Source organism: Protopterus annectens, chromosome 10.part0 (genome assembly GCF_019279795.1).
Source record: "Protopterus annectens isolate FY-2018-M chromosome 10.part0, PAN1.0, whole genome shotgun sequence".
Classification (NCBI taxonomy): Eukaryota; Metazoa; Chordata; order Ceratodontiformes; family Protopteridae; genus Protopterus; species Protopterus annectens.
Genome location: NC_056744.1, coordinates 810,652,048 through 810,677,348, shown reverse-complemented (window position 1 = coordinate 810,677,348; position 25,301 = coordinate 810,652,048).

Sequence of the window (25,301 nt, the reverse complement as noted above, 5' to 3'; positions counted from 1 at the left end):
TTGCACTGAACCTGTCTGCCAGGATGTTGGCAATGTCTGTGGGTTCAGTGTATTTTTTGCCATTTTGTACTAACTCAGAGCATATCTGGGAGTTGCCACCCAGATTCCTGGCATAACTAAAGAAGGCCTTGTGATTATCCTTAGCATCCTTGGCAATTTTTCTTTCGAAGCTGGCCTTTGATGATTTTATGAGGGATCGTAGTTTCTTGCTAGTACTGATCAGAGATGCCTTCCCTTTTTGGGATTTTGCTCTATCATGTAGTAGCTTCCTCCTTCTGTTGTATAGCTTATTTATGGCCAGGGTCCACCAGACAGGTCTCCTGCTTTTGGAGGAGTGAGTCTTGGTTTTATTTGGGATAGCACGATCCATGCATTCCTGTAAGTGCTCATAGAATGCGTTTGAAAAGGATTCTGCGGTTCGGGCAGTATTTTCCACTGGCCCTGGGGCTTTGAAGGATTCCACCTCGGTTTTGAGAAGTGTGAAGTTTGCTTTTGAGAAATTTTTCACAGTGGTTTCCTTGGCTGGGGGTGGGGAGGGGATATGGATGTCCAGTGAGATTAGTTTATGGTCTTATCTTACCAATGAGGGGTTTACCTCTGGTGTGGAACATAGAATCCCCATGTTGGTGATGACCAGGTCCAATATGTTGTCCCCTCTTGTGGGAGTGATGACCAGTTGTTCCATAGCATTTGAGTTTATAAATTCTAGGAACCGTTGGGCAAGGGTGTTTGGGCTTGAGTAGTTTTTCCAATCAATGTTTGGGTAGTTGAAGTCACCCAATATTATGGTGTTTGGAGAGACCTTCGTATTCTCCAATGTTCTCAGGAAAGCCGAGTGAGGTTCCTGAGATTGGGAGGGTGATCTGTAGCAGGCTACAAACTGAAAGGCAGTTTTGCCCACTGAGTTATAACCTGGTAGTGCTGGGGTGCTCTCGGGAGCCTTGAACCAGGTTTCTGTTACTGCACAGATATCGATATTCTCCATACTGAGGAGAGCCTCGAGTGTGTGCATCTTGAGATTTAGACTTCTGGCGTTGAGTAGCATTACCCTTAGCTTTTTTTCTCCTTGTGTTTTCTATGGAGGTGGGATTGTCTTTTAAGCCTTGCCTAAAAAAGGCACTATGGAGGTGGCAAGAGCCTTAGCCAGTATTCGAAAGCCCAGAGGTGACAGGTGCAAGCCGTCCCTAGCAAAGCAACGTGGATTGTTGAGCATGTCATCCCAGGCTGACAGACACTGGATCCCCTTTGAATGACACCAATACTTTAGCCAATTGTTAAAATTTATCATTTTGTCTTTATACTATGGCATCATTCTTGGTGAGGGCAAGATGCTACTCAAGGTCAGGGTCATACCGGCCTGGACTACATATAGTTTACTGTTCTTATTCTCTGCATTACTTATTCCTCCATGTTGATATATTATCTTGTACCATCTTTACCTAGCAGCAGGAATATTTTTCTGAACTTTATGCTGGAATGCTCTGTTTTGTAATAATGTATTTATCTATGGGTAGGTGATATCTAGAAAAGTTTACCTGCTACAGTGAAATACTGGTTTACTGCAAAAGCTACTAAATAAATGGGAAAATATTATGGATTTGGGATAGTGTCAAATAAAACATAACATATTCAGAACATATAAAACATAATATACTCTAAATATACATTCATGAAGCATTAAAATCCATATTCACTGATGCTCTTTTTACAGCTAAAGCCACTAGTAAGAATAAGTGCCCACTGTAGTTAGGCACACTCAGACACACACACACACACACACGCACACATACACACACACATACACACACACACACACACATGCCTCTGCGACAATTATGATACAAGTCATATCTTATAAGATGCACATGTACTATGAATGATAAATTATACCTGGACGGGTTTTATAGCTATTCAATGATTATTATGAAATGTGTCAATTCGTATGTTATCTTGTTAAATACAATTAACACCTCATTTTCAATTCTTTGCAACCTACATAATGCAGCACACAGTTAAACTTGTCTGGCACATCCTTCTGATATCACTGATCCACTGAAGGAGAAACAGCCTAGATGTTGAGCAAATTGTCAAACAGGATCTCTGTAAAACAGCAGAAATATCTTGATATTTGACTCAATAACAAAGGAATCTATCACCTGCATGGATGACATCTAGATAACTAACTTTATATAAATGACACAGCAGCTGAAATGCCATGTCATTTATTGGTCAACAGAGAAGTGTGATATGGTCAACTTTTATTAGTTTCGGTTGTTTCCATGGCATGCTGCTATCATAGCAGTTGGAGCATAACTATGCAGAAAATCTGTACTGAGTCAAAATGCTTGCAGAGCAAAGAGGTAGTGACTTGACTGCATCACTTATTTTTCTATTCACATAATGCTGGATCTGTGATAAGTGAAACAAGGCCAGCTGTTGAACTTGGCAGGGGCACTCCATGGCCAGTAAGTGAGGTGCAGATTAAAACCTACATGACCAGCAGATGAATTAGCTCTTCATTTTAGGGAAACAAGCAAACACACAAATATGTCTAGATCAGAGCCATTCCAAAAGTGTCATATTCTTAGAAGATGCTGTAACAATTAAAACTATGTCTATCTTTTAATTTTCTGACAAATTCAGTCACATGGCTTTCTGTCACCTTAATGATCCAAATTAATGTCATTGTGTTTGTGTTAACATTCTTACTAATGTAGCTGAATGCCAAGAGTGAAGAACTTAACTAGTATGTATAAACATATATGAACATAAGACTGCAATGCTGTTATGTTTGATATATTTTCTTTAAACATGGCTTTCTGGGAATGTATTGGGTTATTTTGTTTATCATGGAATTCAGCTATGCACATAAAAGACATTTGTGAAGTTGCACCTCTGAAAGAAGCATGACTTATCCATCAGAGCGGAAACATCATTGCTGTTTAACTCAAGACAGTTACTTAAGTTCTAAAATTGATTTTTTTTTGCTTACTGCAAGTAGCACTTTTAATTTTGATTATTGTTCAAAGGAGATAGTCTTGACATATTTATGCAGATTAATTGCATTAATTTGGGTTGTGCTGTGTAAATCACTGGGCAGGGAAGGAAACCCACCTAGGAAAAGGCAAACTGATTTAAAACCCCACTGCCTTGCAACAATATCTAGTCATGATGAAGGCTTTGGGAGTAAATCTAGAGGAAAAATCTGGAGATGGACCCCCTAAGGCAGTTTGCGGTTGTATTCAACCTCACTCTGGTGGCTCCTGCAACAATGCTGATGCCAAGTTGTACTGGCCTTGCCTTTCCCCTTGAATTACACCAGTGGTGTGGAGGTGGGAAATCTGCTGTTGGGCATCAGTTGTTTTTTCAAATTTATTTGCCCAGGCCTGCACCCTGGAGAGAACACTCCACCTTCTTTGTGTGAGCAGTGACATAACATGGGAAGGAGCAGTTATCAGTAATAAGCCAATGCACTCAATTGGTATAGAGTGAGGTGCCAGGGGCTGCTTCTGATGGTTGGAGAGATCTTTTGATTTCATTGGGCAACTACTGCCCACCTTAAGCTGGGCACTTCCCAGCCAAATAGGTGCTGCTTCACCACAGTTCACTTGTTCCACTGGGTGTGTAGGGCTTAGGGAACCCCCCAACAGGTGAATCATTAACCATACACCTGGAAAAATAAACAAACAAAAAAAACAATAAAATAAACTAGCCTTTAAGTTAGGCATATGGAATGTAAGGATGATGATCCCAGGCCTTATGGAAGATCTACAGAAGACAGCAGTCATTAACAATGAGTTGAGTGGATTGCAGATGACACTGTGGCTCTCCAGGAAACAAGGCTGACATCCATTGGATGTATCGGGGAGAAAGACTTTACTTTTTTTAGTAAGCTTTCAGAAGACACCAGGAAACATGGTGCTGGTTTTACAATCAGAAAACAACCTTGTTGGCTCAGTCATACCATCAAATATGGGAAATGAGAGGCTGCTGAAAATTCAGGTACAAACACCAGTGGCCATGATCAAGATCTTCAGCATCTATGCTCCTACTTTAACTTCTATGCAGGAAGTCAAGGACAAATTCTATGATGAACTTAGTGCTGCCATCAGTGAGGTTCCTTCCCATGAACCATTATTCATTCATGGCGATTTTAATGCCAGAGTTGGCAATGACCATTATGGATAGTTATTTTGTCCAGGACATTTTGGAACAGAAAAGATGAATGAAAACAATGGCTCTTTGAACATTGCTCTCAAAATGACCTCTGCATAACCAACATCTTTTTCAATGTCAAGCACCAACACAAAATTTCATGGCAGCACCCAAGATCGAAACATAGGCACCGACTTGACTTTGTCCTCACCAAACGCAGCAGTTTAGGTAGTGTCAGGGTAACGTGCAGTTACCACCAACCACTTGCTTGTGTGTAGTAAGGTGAACATCCAGACATGAAGGTTCTTTCACTCTAAAAAGGAAGGGAGGCTATGCAATGACATAGGCAAGACTCATGACCCTTCAAAAGTACCCAAGTTTGTTCAAGCACTCGAAGAGGCTTTGCCCTGCCTGGATGACACTAATACCAACAACAGATGGGGAAAAAACTATGGGATGCTATCTATAACACAGCTATACTGCAATTTCTACTTCTGGAAAGAAGACAGTCAAGTGTGTTGAATGGTTTGAAGCCCACACTGAAGTGCTCACTTCCCTGATTAAGAAGAAGAGGCAGGCACTGGCTGCCTACAGGTCCTTGCCCAATGAGGAGAATGGGCAAGCACTCAGGTGTGCTCTGAGTCAAGTGCAGCAGGTAGTTCAGTGGTGAGCAAATGATTATTGGTGACAACTTTGCTTCAGGATTCAGCAAGGTGCGGACATTGGTAACATGTGAGAAGTGTACGATGGGATTAAGTAAGCCATCCACTCATCACAAAGGAAAATCGTCACACTTAAGCCAGCCAAAGATGAGGTCTTAAAGGACAGAACCAAGCAGATGAAATACTGGGTAGAACACTATTCACAGCTGTATGCCAGAGAGACCAAAGTTACGGAGAGAGCCCTGAATGCCATTGAACCTCTGCCAACTATGACTGAACTCGAAGCTGAGCCCACTTTGGAGGAACTCAATGATGCACTAAAAGCACTCTCTTCAGAAAAAGCCCCCCTGGGAAAGATGGTATTCCCTCTGAAATCCTTAAATGTGCTACCAGTACACTAATCTCAGAGCTGTATGCAATACTTTTTCAATGCTGTAGCGAAGGTAGTATGAAAAATACAAAGAAAAACTAGCTCAAAAGACAGAAAGACAAACAGGGCAGCTAAAATCCCCACTGAAGTTGCAGAATGCTTATTCAAGCCAAAACATCGATCCAGAAGTAGTCCAAATGCAAAACAGGGCAGCAAAAAAAAAATCGACCCAGTAGTCCAAGTGCAAAAGACAGTCTTATTAAATCCATGAAAAACAGATAAGCGCTTTTGTCCCAGAACACTAGAACTTCATCAGACACAATAAAATTGTAAAGTCCCCCTTATAAAGACATGTGGAAGGCATCAAAATCATGAAATGAAAGAAGACACCCCCCTTAAAGACATAACATTAAAATGCAATAAAACTGTTGTATGTAATAAATATGCTATATAAAATAGTTTGTTCACTATTAAAACAGTATATAAATATATAAAAATGTATAAATTACAGTATTAAAAAGTGTTTATCAAAAAAAAACTTTTAAAATATATAATACCATGTAATTTATCTGTCTAATGCTTTGAGCTTTAAAAGGGAGCTGATTGAAATATTTTCATTTAGTCCTGGCCAGTTACCTGCACCAAAGTGTAACTGCCAGTAAAATTCTCTTTTCAAAGAGTATGGATCAGGCTCCACCTCTAATGTCTGCCCTTATACTGTCTAGTACAAAAAATAAATAAATAAATAAACATATGTTCTTTGTTGTCCAATATATGTTTCCTCAAAGCATTTGTTAACTTTTTTGTTTTGATCTCATAGAGGTTCTCATAAATGCAATTATTTAGATTCCTGTCAGTTTTACCAATATAAAAACAGCAACATTGGTTACAAACAGTACAATAAATCACTCTTTCAGAGTTACAGTTACATCTATGATGAATTTTAAAATTAATATTGCTGATGTTAAAAGTGTCCCCTTCCTTAACGTATTTACAAAAGTGGCACATGCCACATTTGTTCATATATCCAAGTTTGTGCTTAAGTCCACTTTGTTTTGTTTCAGTTAAATTTTTTAGGTTCCTACCTTTCTTATAAACTATGGTTGGAACTGTATCAATGAAGGGTCTAATAGCTTTGTCTTGTTTTAGGATGGACCAATTCTTATTAAGTATTTGTTTTATTGCAATGCTGTCAAAAGAAAAGACAGTTATTAAGGAAGTCATGTAGTCACTAATACCTGAAGTAGTGTCTTGGATGGTTATGTCATTGTTGGTGCTAGGGCTCTGGTGTCCTAAATCTTCTCCTAGCAAAGTTAGATAGAAATCCCTTTCTCTTTTATTAACAACTTCAAGTAAAATCTCCATGACAAAACTAACAGGATATCCTCTTTTCAGAAACATATACTTGAGTTCAGACAAAAAATCTTCCATAATAGACACCATCCATGCAGCATGCACAAATTGTCCCTTCACTATAGCCTTCTTCTGTTTCAGTGGATGAGAACTTGAATGGTAAAGTAAAGAATTTGAATATGTCTCTTTTCTGAAGAATTTAGTACCGCAAGAATGGGGTACTAAATTTTCTGCCGAAAATGTGACCTTCACTAATGAATCTCAAGCTCAAGCCTGTAACAATAGTTCAGAGGAAGTTTTTTTTAGACCAGGGAGATTTTCCTCCACTGAGACACTCTGAGTGTCTAAAGAACAGAGTCACCCCACAGGACAACCACTGGGTAGACAGGTATACACCTTCTCATTACCCCAACAATCGATGGGGGAGGGGAGACAATCCAACAGGCGAGGGAGAACCTTTTACAATCGCAATAACAACAGGAAATAATTGAAGTGGATTCCCCTGAACATAGTGATGTTTTTGACATTATAGGCACTTATCATGACCATATCTTACCCCCTTGTAACATCATTACAAATTCTTTAGGTGATTTTAAAGTTTACAATTTTTCTAATGTTTGTATGGACACTTTACATTGTGACATTTTTGCAAAGAGTTTTACTTTTGTACCCCAATCCAAGTGTAATGTAGCCACCACTTTGATGGATTTAAAATTATACACCTGCAAGTTGAACTTAAAGGTTCTGTTTCAGAACTCTTTATCCAGTCAGTTTTTTAACCCCCTTGCCATTTCCAGCACCTATAATCCTCCATTACATCCTATGATTTCCTTATTTGAGAGAATGTGTGAACTAGATATACGTAACCTCCCTACTAGGCATAGGATGGATATTGAAATTCATACTCAGGAGACTACCACCATTAATGAAATCAAGGATGTGTTGGGTAGAATTAGGATTATGAAACTGGACAAACGGATTGGTGTTGTGTTAATGAACTTAGATGACTATAACAATAAGATGCTATTTATTTTAAACAGTAAAGCCTATGCAAAATCTTCCATCAATGAATTGAATGGTGCTTATACAAAAATAAGGAGTGAACTACAAGATCTCTTTATAGAAGGCTCTATCGCTATTGAAATTCTGAATTGCCTATCAGTTTTGCATCCAAGAGTGTCAGTAATGTTTGGTTTACTTAAGTTACACAAGAATTTAACACGGTCACCCATGTGCCCCATAGCAGATGCTAAGGGATCCATTACACACCCCTTGGCTAAACATCTAGACCATAAACTAAAACATTTTGTTTTTAATGAAACTCATATCTGTAAAGACTCTTGGAGCTTTCTTGAATCTATCAACAAGATACCTTTCAAAGACACTTTTGTCTTTTTGACTATTGACATAAAATACCTTTACTCAGTCATTCCTCACAGTATTGGTCTTGATTGATTCAGTGAGTTCCTTTATGCAAAGAAAGTTGGTCATTTTGATGTATTACTCTACACTCACCTCATGGAAATTGTGCTTAAAAACAATTTCATTCTTTTTAACAATGAAATCTTTCTACAACAAGAAGGGATAGCTATGGGGTCAGCACGTGGTGGTCTGTATGCCAATATAGTTGTGACACAGTGGGAGAAGAAATTCCTTTTCCCTCAAGTTTCTATGGTTACATCAAACACTATACTCGATATCTGGATGATATCTTTATTTTATGGGATGGACCTGAGTTGTTAATTAATGAATTTATTACTTATATTAATTCCACCACAGAATTTTTAAAGTTTACTTATACACATCATTTAGATGAAATTTCCTTCCTTGACATTTTCCTTGTTAAGGACTATCAAAATAAGAAATTTATATCAGAAATCTTCAGAAAAGAGACATATTCAAATTCTTTACTTAACTATTCAAGTTCTCATCCACTGAAACAGAAGAAGGCTATAGTGAAGGGACAATTTGTGCGTGCTGCATAGATGGTGTCTATTATGGAAGATTTTTTGTCTGAATGTGATACACTCAAGTATATGTTTCTGAAAAGAGGATATCCTGTTAGTTTTGTCATGGAGATTTTACTTGAAGTTGTTAATAAAAGAGAAAGGGCTTTCCATCTACCTTTGCTAGGAGAAGATTTAGGACACCAGAGCCCTAACACCAACAATGACATAACCATCCAAGCCACTACTTCGGGTATTAGTGACTACATGACTTCCTTAATAACTGTCTTTTCTTTCGACAGCATTGCAATAAAACAAATACTTCATAAGAATTGGTCCATCCTAAGACAAGACAAAGCTATTAAACCCTTATTTGATACAGTTCCAACCATAGTTTATAAGAGAGGTAGGAACCTAAAAAAATGTATTTGAAACAAAACAAAGTGGACTTAAGCACAAACTTGGATATATGAACAAATGTGGCATGTGCCACTTTTGTAAATACATTAAGGAAGGGGACCCTTTTAACATCAACAATATTAATTTTAAAATTCATCATAGATGTAACTGTAACTCTGAAAGAGTGATTTATTGTGCTGTTTGTAACCAATATTGTTGTTTTTATATTGGTAAAACGGACAGGAAACTAAAAAATAGGATATATGAGCACCTTTATGAGATCAAAACAAAAACGTTAACAAATGCTTTGAGCAAACACATATTGGACAATGAAGAATATATTTTTAATTTTTTTTTTGTAATAGACAGTATAAGGACAGACATTACAGGTGGAGCCTGGTCCATACTCTTAGAAAAGAGAGAGCTTTACTGGCAGTTACACTTTGATGCAGGTAACTGGCCAGGACTAAATGAAAATATTTCAATCAGCTCCCTTTTAAAGCTCAAAGCAATAGACAGATAAACTATATAGTATTATATATTTTAAAAGTTATTATTTTTTGATAAACACTGTTTAATACTGTAATTTATAATTTTTTACATATTTATATTCTGTTTTAATAGTGAACAAACTATTTTATATAGCATATTTATTGCATACAACTGTTTTACTGCATTTTAATGTTATGTCTTTAAGGGGGTGTGTCTTTCTTCATTTCATGATTATGATGCCTTCCACATGTCTTTATAAGGGGGACTTTACAATTTTATTGTATCTGATGAAGTTCTAGTGTTCTGGGATGAAAGTGCTTATCTGTTTTCTGTGGATTTAATAAAGCTGTGTTTTACACTTGGACTACTTCTGGGTCATTTTTTGGCTTGAATAAGCATTATGCTACTTCAGAGAGGATTTTTGCTACCCTGTTTTGCATTTGGACTACTCCTGGATCAATTTTTTTGGCTTGAATAAGCATTCTAGAGAAGGTAGTATACCGCAAGAATTGAAGGATACTAACATAGTTACGATCTATAAGAAAAATGTGACAAAAGTGATTGTAACAACTATTGTGGCATCTTCCTTCTCTGTACCATGGGGAAGCTGTTTGCACATGTTGTCCTGAAGAGGCTCCACATTCTTACAGAGAGAGTTTACCCAGAGTATTAGTGTGGGTGCAGAGCTGGAGGCTCTACTGTAAACATGGTTTTCTCTGTTAGGCAACTTCAAGAAAAGTGCACTGAGCAGAACAAACCTCTGTATATTGCCTTCATTGATCTGACCAAGGCATTTGATTTTTGTCAGTAGGAAAGGTCTGTTTGCAATTCTGGCAAAGATCGGCTAGCCTCCAATACTGCTTAGCATTATCAGGGCCTTCCACGAAGGCATGAAGAGGACCATCATGTACAATGGATCCACATCCAAACTTTCTGAGATTCTCAGTGGAGTAAACCAGGGGTGTGTACTGGCTCCAACATTGTTTGGAATCTTTTTTTCAGTTCTATTGAAATTTGCTTTAGTAGCTGCTACATAGGGTATCTTTCTCCAAACCAGAATGGATAGCAATCTATTCAAGCTGTCAAGACTTATATCAAATACCAGGGTGCTTAGAAAAAGTCTAAAGGAGTTCCTGTTTGCTGATAACGCAGCTACTGTAGCTCACACTCAGCAAGAACTTCACTCAATTGTGACTCATTTTGTGGATGCATGTATGGATTTTTGGTCTCATGATCAGCTCAAGGAAGACCCAAGTGATAGGCCAAAATGTGGCCAGTGAGCCATCAATCATGATGATTGACTATTAGCTGGAGGTTATCCATGAGTTCATGTACCTAAGCTCTACAATCTCGGACAACTTGTCGCTTGGCAAAAAGATCAACAATTGCATTGGAAAAGCTTCCACAATGTTTTTTCAGGCTGACAAAGATCATATGGGCTAATAATATGCTTACTGTGCACACCAAGGTGCAGGTTTACACAACCTGTGTTTTGAGCACATTACTCTATGGCAGTGTGAAACATAGACTCTGCACTCAAAACAGGAGCAGCAGCTCAATGTATTCCATGTACCCTGCTTTAGGCGCATACTTGATATCTCATGGCAGGACAAAATCCTCATCAGCACAGTGCTTGAGAGGACGGGACCACCTCTATTTTCACCCTCCTGAAACAGAGACATATGTCTAGTTGGGTTATGTCTCACACATACTGTTTAAACAATGACCTCATTGACAACCAAAACAAAAATAAAATAATACGATCACTGTGTTGCAGCCAAAACTCTCCACAACCTTCCACAGATATCAAATGTTTTATTAAGACATAAAAATATTTAAAAAGTATTCATTGAGTGATTTCATCCCCTCAGAATGGGGACTTCATCAGAATACATACCTTCTATTAAATCCAACATTTATAGCTCAATATATTGATGACATCGCAGCTACACAAATGCATTTAAAGGCACAACCACTTTTTTAAAAAAAATATACAGCTTAAAAACAATTATAAACATCTAAACCATATTTATTCCACTTAAAATAAACTTTACTTACTTCATGGAAATTTTTAGCATAGCCTTTTGTCCCTAGCTCTTTTAATTAACAGGTAGTTTACAGAAATAACTTCATTTAAACCAATACCCTCCCCTGCCTGCAGCTTGATATGCCATTTGACTTCTTTTTCTTCTATTACATTTCTGTAGTCCCCCCTCTAGGGTTAACTAATACTTTCTCTAAGATTCCAAAGTGGAACCCCTGAAATTTCCCACAAACTAAAGAATGCCTATACAGTGCATTATTATTATTCTTAGTGAATATCTGATACATGTGTTCATATATCCTATTGTGTAATTGCCTTTCGGTTTTGCCAACATAATATGCTGGACATCCCTTACACAGTGCAAGGTATATGACACCTAAAGTATGACAGTTACCCTTAACAATTTCTACTTTTGATTTAAGGGTATTTTCTAAAATAACCATTTTACAATCTACTATGTAGTAACATTGTGAACAGGATCCACACTTTATAGTACCATCATACTTGTTAGCTTTTGTGTTCTTCACATATTCAAAACTTTCTTTTATGTTTACCCCAGTTTTATACACATAAGAGGGTCTCTCTCCTACAACCCTTCTCAAATCTGGGTTTCCCCTGAGAATGGCCTAGTTTTTTTTTCTAATATGTCCTTCACTTTCCCTACCTTCACCCAGTATGGTAAAATCATAGCCTTTTCAAAGTTTTCTTGTCCCTGAGGTGATTCCCTAACCATGTTAAAATTTCCTAACAGGGGTTTGAATCCTTTACCCCATTCCCTTCTAACATAGTCCAAGTCCACATTTTCCTGAACCATGCCCTGTGGATATCCTTTTTCAAAAAACATTTCCGCAACTTTCTGTAATTCATTCTCAAGGTCACCAGCTGAAGATGTCATTCTAGCAACCCTTAACATCTGGCCTTTCACAATACTGACTTTTTGGTGGGGAGGGTAATTGCTAGTGTATTTAAGGTAAGAGTTGCTGAATGTAGGTTTTCTGTATATTTTAGATATAAAACCATTGGAGTTTTAAAAATCTGAGTGTCAAGGTAACTAATTGACAAGGGGTTACTTGTGTAAGTAAATTTTAAGAAACTAGTAGTGGAATTCAGATACGTAACAAATTCCTCCATTCTATCTATGGAGCTATTCCACAGAATAAAAATGTCAACCAGAAATCTTACGTATAATTTGCCATTTTGAAAATACTCACATCTAAAGAATTTATTTAACTCCCAGTCAAGGAGAACCAAGTTTGCAAATATGAAAAAAGAGAAAAAGAGAAAAATGAGAATAACTTTCCACTGCTGAAGTTGAACTGCCAAAGAAAGAAAACAGCAAAAAAAAAAAAACAACGGCAGACAAACAAACAAGGCTGGTACAACAAAGCGTAGTATACTTGGATGTGAAGGCTGAAACAAAACAGCGCTGTTCTCAAAAATATCTTGTTTTCCATTAAAAGCAGAGTTTAATTCTCCAAAGTTAGAAAGAAACAATAAAAATTCCCCTTTTCTTTTACAAACGATATGCGCTTTCAAATAATCTTCTTCAGATCGTTAAGAGACATGGGACACCAATTTTGTTAAACATCTGACCAATGAGAATTCATATTTTGCACATTTCTTAGTGTCATATTTCCTTTGTAACAAAGTGAGCTCATTTGAAGCTTGAAATAACATCGAATCAGATGCAGTCCTGACTTAGATGGCATCCAATCATCTTGCATAATCAACTATCTTGCTTCTATTATTATTATTATTGCTTCAACTATTTGCTATAGCAAATGAAAATGCTCTGTGCCCGATACACATTCGTGTCAGCCAATAATAGAACTCCTTGCAATCAAAGCCGAGTTAATGTTAACCAAATATAATTTTAATTTGGCTTATATATTTATAGTTCTCCTTATTTTCATAATATTTCCAATGTCAATATATCTTGTATCTGTATGTGTATTTTAAATAACTAGCTTTATTGTGTGTGCTAATCAGTTCCATAGGTACGATGAATGTTACGGGGATCCTACGACTGGCATGCTCTGGTGTCAGCCAATGATAGGTTTCTTTGCTTTCTGACATTTTACATATTCTTCCATCAATCTCACTATTTATTATATTTAATATAGGGGTTTGTTACACATCATATGCTCTAATATCAGTCAATAATGGATAAGCTGATTTCCCATTTCAATTTCAAGAATGTCAGCACTGTACAATTCTGTTTGCCATTCGGCTCATATGCTAGTAATTCCTTTTATTATTATCTTGATGTCTTGTGCTAGTAATTCTTATTATTAATATCTCAATATTATATTTATCTTGCATCAGTGTGAATTACGATGCTTCTAGTTGATTTTGAATCTGAAAGTGGTCTTATTCATTTTGTATCTTTAGCCATCCTGCTCAAAAGAGTATTGTGACCAATGGACGTATCTTATATCCAACACACCTCCACATCAACCAATAGTAGGTCTCCTGGTCTTCAAAATGGGCTTCAAGGGAATGACATTATTTAGGCCAGGTTGTTGGTTAGCTCGTAGGTTAACAATCCACTTTGTTTCCCTTAATTCCATAAGATTTTCAATATCACCCTTTCTTGAACCAATATGTACATTTTCAATGACTTTAAACAGAAATGAATGACTAATGTGCATACTAACATGCAAAGCCAGTGCATTGTGAAGATCTTTATTTGCAATGTCCCTTTGATGTCTTAGTATATGTCTTTTAAAGATTTGATTTGTTTTCCCTACATAATAGGATGAATGTGATTTACATGTGGCCAAATAGACCACATTGGTTGTTGAGCACGTAGCTTTCACATTGAATGTATAACTTATTTTGGTTCTTGGGTGCTCAAAAGAGTTACTACTATCTATTAAATGGCAGGCAGTGCAATGTCCACACTTGAAAGTCCCTTTACGACCTATTATCTGGTTCTTACTAAAGCCATTCTTAGTACAAAGAAGTCTTTTTAAATTCTTCTTATTCTTGAAACCAAAATGTGGTCTGTCACCCACAATATGACATAGTTGTGGGTCCTGTGTCAGGATAGGCCAGAATTGTCTTATAACATTTTGGATATGACGATTGTCCATGCTATCAGTTAACAGGACTCTCATTTTTTTCATTTTCATGTGTTGATCTTGTCTGCTCTGTGTTTGTTGATAATTTCATCTCATTATCATTGTAGCCTCTGTCTTTTAAATTTTTTTGTAAAAACTTGATTTCCTTGTCTCGTGATGTTTTCTGACAACATCTTTTGTGAATCCTAGTAACCTCGTTACACAGAATATTTTTAGTAATATGCCTAGGGTGCATGCTGCTCTTAAGTAGATAATGATTCCTCCAGGTATCTTTTCTATGTAATTCTGTATCCAGTATACCTCCTTCATTGAGGATGATGTTAACATCTAGGAAATTAACAGCCTTCCTTGAATAATTAGCTGTGAATGTTAGAAAGGAGGTGGTAGAATCAAGATAAGTATGAAATTGTGTAAACTGTTCAGTATCTCCTTTGCAAAAAATAAACAAGTCATCCACAAAGCATCCATAGTACATATTATCTTGCCAGGGATTGTTAGGATGAAGGACATGTCGCATTTCCCAGTCTACAAGCACTAGATTAGAGTAACTATTGGCACAGGGGGTGCCCATGGCACCTCCCCATTTCTGCCAATAGATCATGTCTCCATAGACAAAATAGTTGTTCTCCAATATTAATTCTAAAAGTGCACGGATTTTACTGGTCTCTGCTGAGGTTTTCTTTGAGGACAATATTTGTCTTATTGAGTCTATCCGAACATCATTTGGTATGGTGGTGAAAAGGTTATTTACATCAAGGGTAGTTAATAGGAGATCTTGATGGTTGCTGATTCCTTCCATGGCTACTCTAATCTTATTTAAGAAATCATCCGTGTCTCTTAGCACTGTGTTGTAAAAGCATAGAATCTCTCTTAGTCCCCTTTCTACATATAAAGACATATTTGCTGTAATCCAGCCCTGTCCCGAAACTATCGGATGTAGGGGTGGATTATGAAGATCTTTGTGTATTTTGGGAAGTCCATTTATAGCTGGAATGGTGGGCTTGGGAATTTCTAAGAAGTTGAAAAACTCTAAATCTATTTGTCTTTGTGAGAGCATGTCATTAAGATGGATATTCACTCTATGCATGGCTTGATTAAGGTTGCCTGATGTTACTCTTGTATATGTTTTACTATCTTTAAGCATGGTGTCCATTTTCTTAGTATACCATGTAGTGTCAAAAATCACTATGGCCCCACCTTTGTCAGCTGGTTTTAAAATAATATTCTCATTTTGTTGTAAATTAAAAATAGCTTGTTTCTCATCATAGGTGATATTCCTATAATGTTTGGTGTGGGTATCCATTCTTAGCTTCTCAACCTCATTACTACATAGTCTGGTAAAAAGCTGCACCACTGGATGACTGACTAGCACAAAAGTAAAGGGTTTCTTTAACATCTTTCTCTGTGATGAATTACTTCCATATATACTCTTCAATGTTACATTATGTCCAAAACACTTTAAGTCCATAACAAATTCATTTAGATCTGACCTAAATGCTGGAATAAAGGTCAGACCTTTTTGTAACACTGTTTGTTCCACTGGAGTTAAGGTGTGCTTAGAGATATTCACAACCAAAGATTTCTCTAGAACATTGTTTTTTTTTTTCCTTTTTCGATCTTGACTCTGTGATCTGTTGTTCTTGTAAAATGTTTGTTTCAGAAAAACTGGTAATGTAGTAGATAAAGGAAGGTGTGTCCCACCTTTCTTAGGTATAACTCCTGTCAAATTGGTATCAGAAATATTTTCTGAATTGATGCTAAGTGAGCCACTAGGTTTCTCATTAAGTAAAGCCACAGTTGTTTGATTGTCTTCTCCATCTTGCAGTGAGGCTGATGGAATTTCATTTGGTTCAGTGTTATTTGTACGCTTATAGCTCGATTGTTGTGCTTGTATTCCAGTCCTGAATTCTTCCCTTGGCCAATCAAAGATACAACCTTGTTTGAAATCTACTACGTCTCCATTTAATTTCTTTATTTTATGATCCTTCAATTTGGATTCATAGATATTTAAATTAAATTGCAGTTTCTCTAGTTTATTGATTTGATAGGGAGTTAAATTTACTTTCTCGAGTTCTAATTGCTTTTCTTTTATCTGTTGTGCAATTTTATCTTCTTCTGGTTTAAAGTACTCTATTATGAGTTTAATGTAGTGAAAACTCATTCAAGGTTGATAGCTTGCCAGTGTGCTAACAATTCATGGTGCTGGTTGCCATAACTGGGCATACATTTAACACGCATGCCTCTGGGTATGACTTGGTGATGTAAGCATGCTTCAAGATGAAAGCGTTGCCAGGTTAATCTCTTTAATTTGAATGCTACAGTCTCAACATCATTCAGGATTGCATCAAAGTTGGTGTTATCCACTGCATCAGAGATTTCTTTAGCCACATATGAGTCATTCAAGTCAAAGTGCAAATTCAATAAAGGATTCATACTGGTTTCAACATTATCAGCATTTTTACCATGGATAAAATCAATGTTGGCAAGGTTTCCTTTGTTCCTAGCAACATTTGTTTCATTAGCCATGTGCAGTGGCGTAGTATAAAGTGAAAATGAAAAAAATGCGAATACTTTTCCACTGCTGAAGTTGAACCGCCAAAGAAAGAAAACAGCAAAAAAAACAACGGCAGACAAACAAACAAGGCTGGTACAACAAAGCGTCATATACTTGGATGTGAAGGCTGAAACAAAACAGCTCTGTCCTCAAAAATATCTTGTTTTCCATTAAAAGCAGAGTTTAATTCTCCAAAGTTAGAAAGAAACAATAAAAAGTCCCCTTTTCTTTTACAAATGATAAGCGCTTTCAAATAATCTTCTTCAGATCGTTAAGAGACATGAGACACCAATTTTGCTTAAATAGAAGTTACTTAAACATCTGACCAATGAGAATTCATATGTTGCACATTTCATCCAATGAATTTTCATATTTGTCCGTCGTATTCAAAGGCTATTAGAGCCAATGGAAGAGCCCTATTGCCGACACACCTCCATACTGCTTGGATGTGAACTCGTTTCCTTCATTATGGACTTCCTATATTGAAATTAGTTAAAAGATCAATGAATAGGGAGAGCTAGTCTCCAATCACCTAAATACTAAAATCCAATCACTTTCAGAGGTTGCTACAGCCTATGTGAATATCCTTAGACCATCTTGCTCTTATGTCAGCCAATACTAGACTGCCTTTACAATATAGGCAGTTTCAAGAGAATAGCACTAACCAAGCTTGGTTGTCAATCAGCTCGTGCCTTGACTATTATACAATTGTGCACATGAGGCTCCCATAGCAACACTTTTATTTTGTTTGAAGTATCCTCCTTCAAAATATATATAATTGTAGTCTAAAACTACCCCCATGAAGTCAACTATTAAATTTACTTTCTCATTAGAGAAACCTGACATTTTATTCAAACAGTTAGCAAACAGATCTAAATCTTCTTCCCTAGGGATATAAGTGAATAAATCCACTACATCGATGGTCAAGAAAATCTAATTATTTTCCCAAAGCTCTTCCTTAATTTTACCCAAAAAGTCCCACAAATCTTTTACTAAATGGTCCACTTTATTCACAACTTGTTTTAAACAAAAGTCTATGGTGACACCAAAGGGGTATTCTGATGAAGTCCCCATTCTGAGGGAATGAAAGTGCTCAATGAATACTTTTTAAACATTTTTATGTCTTAATAAAACGTTTGATACCTTTGGAAGGTTGTGGAGAATTTTGGCTGCAACACAGTGACTTTATTATTTTATTCATATTTATATATTTATATAAATTTATAATTATTTTATTCATGTCTAACACATGACAGATGGCTGCATACCAAAATACCTCCTTTTTGGAGAAAGAGGCTGAAAGGGTGACCAAAATTGCACTACAAGGACATATGTAAGCGTGACCTTAGTGCTCTCTCCCTCATCATGAGCAGCTGGTATTCTCTCACCTCAGAGAAGTTTGCCTGAAAACTGGAAGTGAAGGAAACTGTCACTATATATGAAACCACCTTGGCAAGGAAAGCAAGGGATAAGAGACCCCTCAGGAAGATCCTTGCATGTGATATCAGACTGACATTTGCCTACTGCTGCCCAGATTGTGGAAAGGACTTTCACTCCTGGATTGGATTGCAAAGCCACAGAAGATGCTGCTCAATTCAGTCCAGTAGAGTGCAAACCCATGATTCTTTGGGATCAAAGGATGCCTACTACATGTGTGAGTCTGCTTATAATGTTTTCATTGCTAAAATACTAACCTTTTGGAATTTTAATTTATGTATTTACTTCTGAGATATCAGATGCGTTTTGCAATACACACGCACACACACACACACACACACACACACACACACACACACACACACACACACACACGCACACACGCACACACGCACACACACACACACACACACACACACACACACACACACACACACACACACACACACACATGCACGCATACATACACGTGCACACACAAACACACAAAAATATTGTTCCACACAAATTTGTCATACCCACAATATTGAATGGGAAAAACCTGTAAAGAAATAAAGAAACTGTGTGAAAGTAGCCATGGTGAAAACAAGTTTGTTTTTGTAAATCTGAAAAATTTCTTTCTATGTTGGGCAAAGGCCCTAATATGTTTGTGAGAGGGATGTGCATTGTACACTCCAGCTGAATCTAATCATCTGTGAAATTACTTCATGAGGTTACCGGTTATATCTTTGCCCTTCCAGCAACCTTTAGGGAGGTACACAGATTGTATGTGTTCCCTAACCTTCAGAAAAAATATATTCTGCAAAACACTTCACTCAGTAGCAGTTTGTGGCAGCCTGGAAGATGGAATAATGAGCTGAGGAAGTTTACACGGCAAGTTTTGTTTTTCTTTATGTTGCAAGAGATGTTCCTTTACAGGTCTGTGATGCAGACATCAATGTAAAACAGTATGAATACAGGCAAGAAGTATAACAGTTGCTCAGATTTGAAAATAATGCATGACCTAATTTAACAATAATCTGTTCTAGCAACATGTTCTTGTAACCAGAAACAAGAGCTAGGACTGAGAGTAAAATTAATAAATGTTGTGGCATCAATATAGCAAAGCAGAGGAGCTATAAGTCAATGCAAATCAATCAGTTTTACAAAAAGAATAGGGGGTTGAGGACTAACATAATAGGTGAGGTGTTTACCACTAAATATAGGGTTTGATTTTTATCTTTGGGAAACTGGCTAAGCTTAAAATGGCTTGTGAGGGTAGCTAGGCCAGTATTTACTTATGAATTGTTTATTATAGCGTATGGTATATTACAGTAATTGCAAAAACAATGGGACATTAAACATAGTTCCATTGTGTAATAATTTATACTTCATAAGAAGTGTGAACTTTCTTGATATAGCTTTGTGGATTGATATTGGAATATGCTTGCCCATATGTTTAATGCAAACTTTTAATCAGCACTTCTTTAAACCCTGATATATCCTTCTGTAGTTGTTGTGATCAGAGTGGCACAGATTCTTGTACAACATATAAATTATTTAAATGTTTTTAACTGGTCTTCTAGCTATGTAACTACTAGTTTAATTTATCTGCTGTACCTTTAAGATCCTGTCAGACCTTTATGCTGCTTTTAAGATTTTATAATCTACAATAATCCCAGTGAAATCTTTTGATTGTCTATTTGGATCTGATCCACTTTTCAGAGAAGGGTGTAATAGGCTTTATGGCACTTAGTCAGAGGTAATTTATCCAGGAGAGTGACTAGAGATACTTGTTTTAATAAGAATATGCTTTATGGTAAGTGGGGACTGGCATTTAATTAGAGTGAAGGAATGCAGTTTGTGAAACAAACTGCTGCAATCATGTTGGACATTAAGCAGGAAAAAAGCAGTTATTTATGTGCATTTACTTTATAAGTACTCACACTATTCAACTTAACTGACAAGGGATATTATCTCTTATCATATATCATGACTGCTGCTAACTATGCAAACTTAAAATAGTATCAATGCAACCATGAGCTGTTTTTTTGCCCAGACTAGATAATAGCTGCATTTTAAACAGTGTTTTGGAACTAGATGAAGTAGTTTGCTACTTTCATCACATCACCTGTGGTAAATTCAGATATGTAACTGAAATCAGCAATATTTACTGTTAAAGTTATTCCTAAACATTTAAGTGATGTTAATCATCAGAAGTTGGATGAGAGGACAGAGAGCCTGAGATGCCTGCATAATGGATTACTGCATACCATACCTAGACAGAGTAAGGCCAAAATAGAATGCAATTAAATCTTTTTTGCTGCAGCTGAAAAGAACTGCAAGGAAAATATCCATAGGCACTATAGCATTAATGCTAGGCATAAAAGAACACTTTTGGGGATTAGATTAAAAGATTTAAAATATATTATGAAGCCACAGAAAAATACTTCATGATGGGATGAATATCACCTACACACCACTGTTAATTAACATCAAAAATATTTTTTTTGCACTAGCCTGTCATTAATTTTAAAATATTAACAGCACAGCAAATGTCTATGCATTGCTCGTTCTTTTTTCCCCTTGTGAAAACGCAGTCGCTGTTAATTTTTCTTTCTTAAACACAGTGGCCCTTGTAGGCATTTTAAATTGGCAAGTGATAAGCCATTATTGTGTTTTTGATCAGTACCACATCCACAGTCAAGAGAATCCAGTGCATGGTACCATTAAGTATAACATGGAAAATAATTGTTTGATGAAAGTGATAATAATTGTAATAGAATAATATATTACGGAGTACTCTGAAACTGACAAGATTTAAAAATGTATTCACAAAGAGAAATGGAAAGTAATATCATGCTGACTGGATGAATGCGATTCTACATACATATATATATATATATCACCAACAAGGCTATCTAGGGTTGTCACCTGTTCCACTTTGTGAGGGACAGTCCCTCTTTGGGCAGTTGTGTCCTGCAAAAAAATTGAAAAAAAATGGCAAATGTCCTGAGATTTTAGGACAAAAATATTTCCAATATTTTCTTTAATAGTTGCATAAAATAGTTATTTTGTACTGAAACACCTAAATGTTATAAGAAACAGAATAAGCAACTCAAATGCTACAAGAATAAGCTTTTATTCTGGCAAAAAAGTGAAGTTCTGTCCTTTGTACTTGCCGTGGGTATGTTTTGCCCTGCAAAATCTGATGTTTCAACAAAAAATGTCCCACTTTGAGCATTTGAAAAGGTGGCAACCCTAAGGCTATTACTAAAACAAAAGACAGGCATTTTCAATGACATTATGTAGCACACAAGAAGGGTGGGAAATGTATTTTATGCTGCAATGTGTGAAACTTTGAATTCTCATTGTTAATGTGCACGACTGCTGTCATAAAGAAAATATAATTGGTTTCAGTTATTGAAGATGTAGTAATGTATTTTATGGCATTTACGCATTATTTCACATTAATATTTAAAGCTCGCAAAGTATACCATAGCCCAGGAAAGATATGATGTTTTCAATTGTATAAGTAGCTATTGCTTTTACATCACAAAGTTATGAAAGTATAGAATGAGTTGTTGTTGTTGTCTTTCGGCTTTTCCCGGTTAGGGGTCACCACAGCGGAACTCCGGTCCGCTAATGATTGGCAGTAGATTTTGATGAATGCCGAGGTGCCAGCTCGACATTCAACCTTCAACAAAGGCACGCCCATTTACGCATGTCTTTCGAACGCCCACCCAACTGCGGGGAGGACATGCAGACTCCACACAGAAGGCACTCCCTGCAGGATGAGTGTACTTGTTAAATGTATCAAGGAACTCGTTCTGTAATATTTCTTCTATACCCCCGAAACATATATTGAATGTTCTTGAAATGCTTCTCTACATCTCTTCAGATTAGCTTTTAATACCTTAAATTTAAGGAACTGATAGAACTGGATCTAATGAGAAGAGCAAAGTTTCAGTGCAGAGAGTAAGGTTCTCATATTTTCTTCTGTGCTGGCATAACATTTGCAGCTCTTGTTTAGATTTTGCAAAGCATACTGCTAAATATCTGGTGAATGTGGGAGATATAATGAGATGTCCACTATCTGAGACTGTTAGAAATACAGTTATTGGGCAGCCTATCAAATGCAGAAGGAGGCACATGAGGTCCTGTTTCATGAAAGTTTTGTACATTTGCTGGAGTTATCTTTCTCCACAAAAAAATATGATAAGAAACAGGCAGCAAGGCAAACAAACAATTACAAAGGTAATATGTTTTTTTAAATTATGTTTATTAAGAAGAAGAAAGTTTCAATGAAAGGAGAAAAGCATTATAACAATAACACAGCGACATTTAACCATGCTTTAACAATATGAGAAGACATGAAAAAGATATAAACCTTTACTTGTTGACATTATTTACATAGCACAAAACACATTATAGAGATTATAATATATACGATAATGAAGTCCACTGATTAAGAGAAAATACAAAGAAAAAATATATATACTTGCTGCCACAATAGTCATTGCAACTGCTGCAGAAGGATCCTAGATGCATCATCTTCTTTTAAAGAATAAACGATATAACCAAGGTGCCTCCACAAAATATTATAAACTAGTATGAGAAGGGAATATCTTTCTGCTTCCACATCTTTTCACCAAGACATTTGGCCACACTACTCACAGCCCATAATACATTCAGCAAGGATGAATCAAGTATTCCCTGACAGGATCTAATTCCAAAAATCCAGAATTTCCAATCTAAATGGAGAGGAAAATCAAAGATTCCTGCCATCACATTAAACAAAATAGTCATATGTTCGCTAATCATAGTATATTCCCAAAGCATAAGAATATTGTCCACACTCTCCTGTCCACAACACCAACATTAGTTATCACTCTTTATACCTATTCTCCATTGTCTACATGCAATATAACATCATCGAAATATAAGACTGGATTTTATATATTGGTATTTGGGCCATCTACCTAACTTTTTAAGGCCTACCCATATCTGATTCCACTGTATATCAGTGAGAGCTTCCTTTTCCATAGTTTCCATCTTCCTTGGATCAACTTATGCCATGCCCCTACTTTTGTATATTAAATATCCCTGTGTAGTGTCCCTATTCTATTTGTTCCAAGATGGTTTCATTTCCTCCACGGAACAGTCATCCATGATACTTCTGATGGAGAAATCTTCTTGGTCCATATTTGATTTATCTGCCAGCATATAAACCACTCAGATAGCACCAGCTAAAACTGGTTGTTTAGTTATGATATACTGTTCAAAGTAAGAAGATTGGAGTTGTATAGCATCTGTATCCATTCTAAAATCATTTTAGATGTACAGTGAAGGCTCACCATTATGGAAACTAGATCCTTTATTTCGGGACATTGACAAATTTGATTAGCAGGGTCCTTGCCTCATCCAAAGTCATTGTTCATTGTACATTCCCTATACCATGTAAAAAAACATTCCTTGGGTATGTCAGAAAGGTAACATCTGTTTATACTGGCTCCCAGCTCATGGTCACCATCCATCCTTTCCACTCTTCTCAACAATATCCAAAGCCATTTCCCATTCCATTTCACAATTTGTCCAGTGTCCATCATTTTCAACCTCCCCATGCCACTACTATGGGTTCTAACTTCATCCAGAAATTTCACGGCTTCCTACATGTGGAGAAGCAATGTGCATTTCTTCCTTACCAACAACCATCTGGACCAGAAATACAAGAGTTGTCTTGTATTCAAATTCAACCAGTTCATTTTTAAGTGGCACCAATGCCTGTCTCATGGAATATAGACTATGGCAGTAATCTGATAAAAAATTAAGCTTAATATTATTCCAGTGTATTCCTTTGTTTAATCTACTGTACTGGGTAAGCAAGTTCCTGGTAATCTGGCCAACTGTATTGCCAATGGCCATAAGAACAGTTTGAGTGGCTGAACAAGATTTGATAGGAGGTCCTACCCTTTGAATACATTCAATATCTCCATTGAGAAAGTTGTCAACCGAATCACTTTTTTTAGAAAGTGATCAATGAATGAGTGAAGATCACTGTCTGCAATACAGTTTGGAATCCCAATTATGTGAACGTTAATGCTTCAAGCTCTATTTTCCATGTCATCTAGTTTACTAAGCAGCTGCTCCAAGTCTTCTTATAGTTCATTATTTATATATTGATACTTTCAGCTAGCTGCCCCATCCTATAGTGCCATAATGTCTGCTTTAAGTGAGACAATCAACGTCTCCACAGAACTCATATGGGCAATTTGTTATGCTCGAGCAGTTTCCACTTATGTTGTAAGAACAGTTAGGCGCTCAAACAAAAGTAGTAATTTATCATGAATTGAAGGATATTTTAAAGCATGAAACAAGCTCTTCATGCCCCTACATCTTTGCACTTCACCACCAGCATTTCAATGTGCAGACAGGAATAGCATGAATTAGAAGAATTTAAATTACAGCTGAAGATCCTTGGGTGAGGCCTCAATGTACAACCAGGTACTTTGGACTATCCAGGCCATCCCCAAAGTTGATAATGTTATTTGATATACATGTAAAATTATTAAAAGAACTAGAATTATATAATCACTTTTATTAAATGTATACTTTTCAATAAGCATTTCTAAAATTTCATAAGATCAGAACATGTAGCTAAGGACCTATAAGTTTTGTGTAGAAAGCACACCAGTCTTTCTCAATAGAACTTTATTCAGAAAAGTTTAAACAGGAACTGAGTATAAGAAAAATGTGGAAAAGACCATGGAATATTCTGTCAATAAATGTTTCCATGCTGAACTTTACTGATACACATACAACAGTCA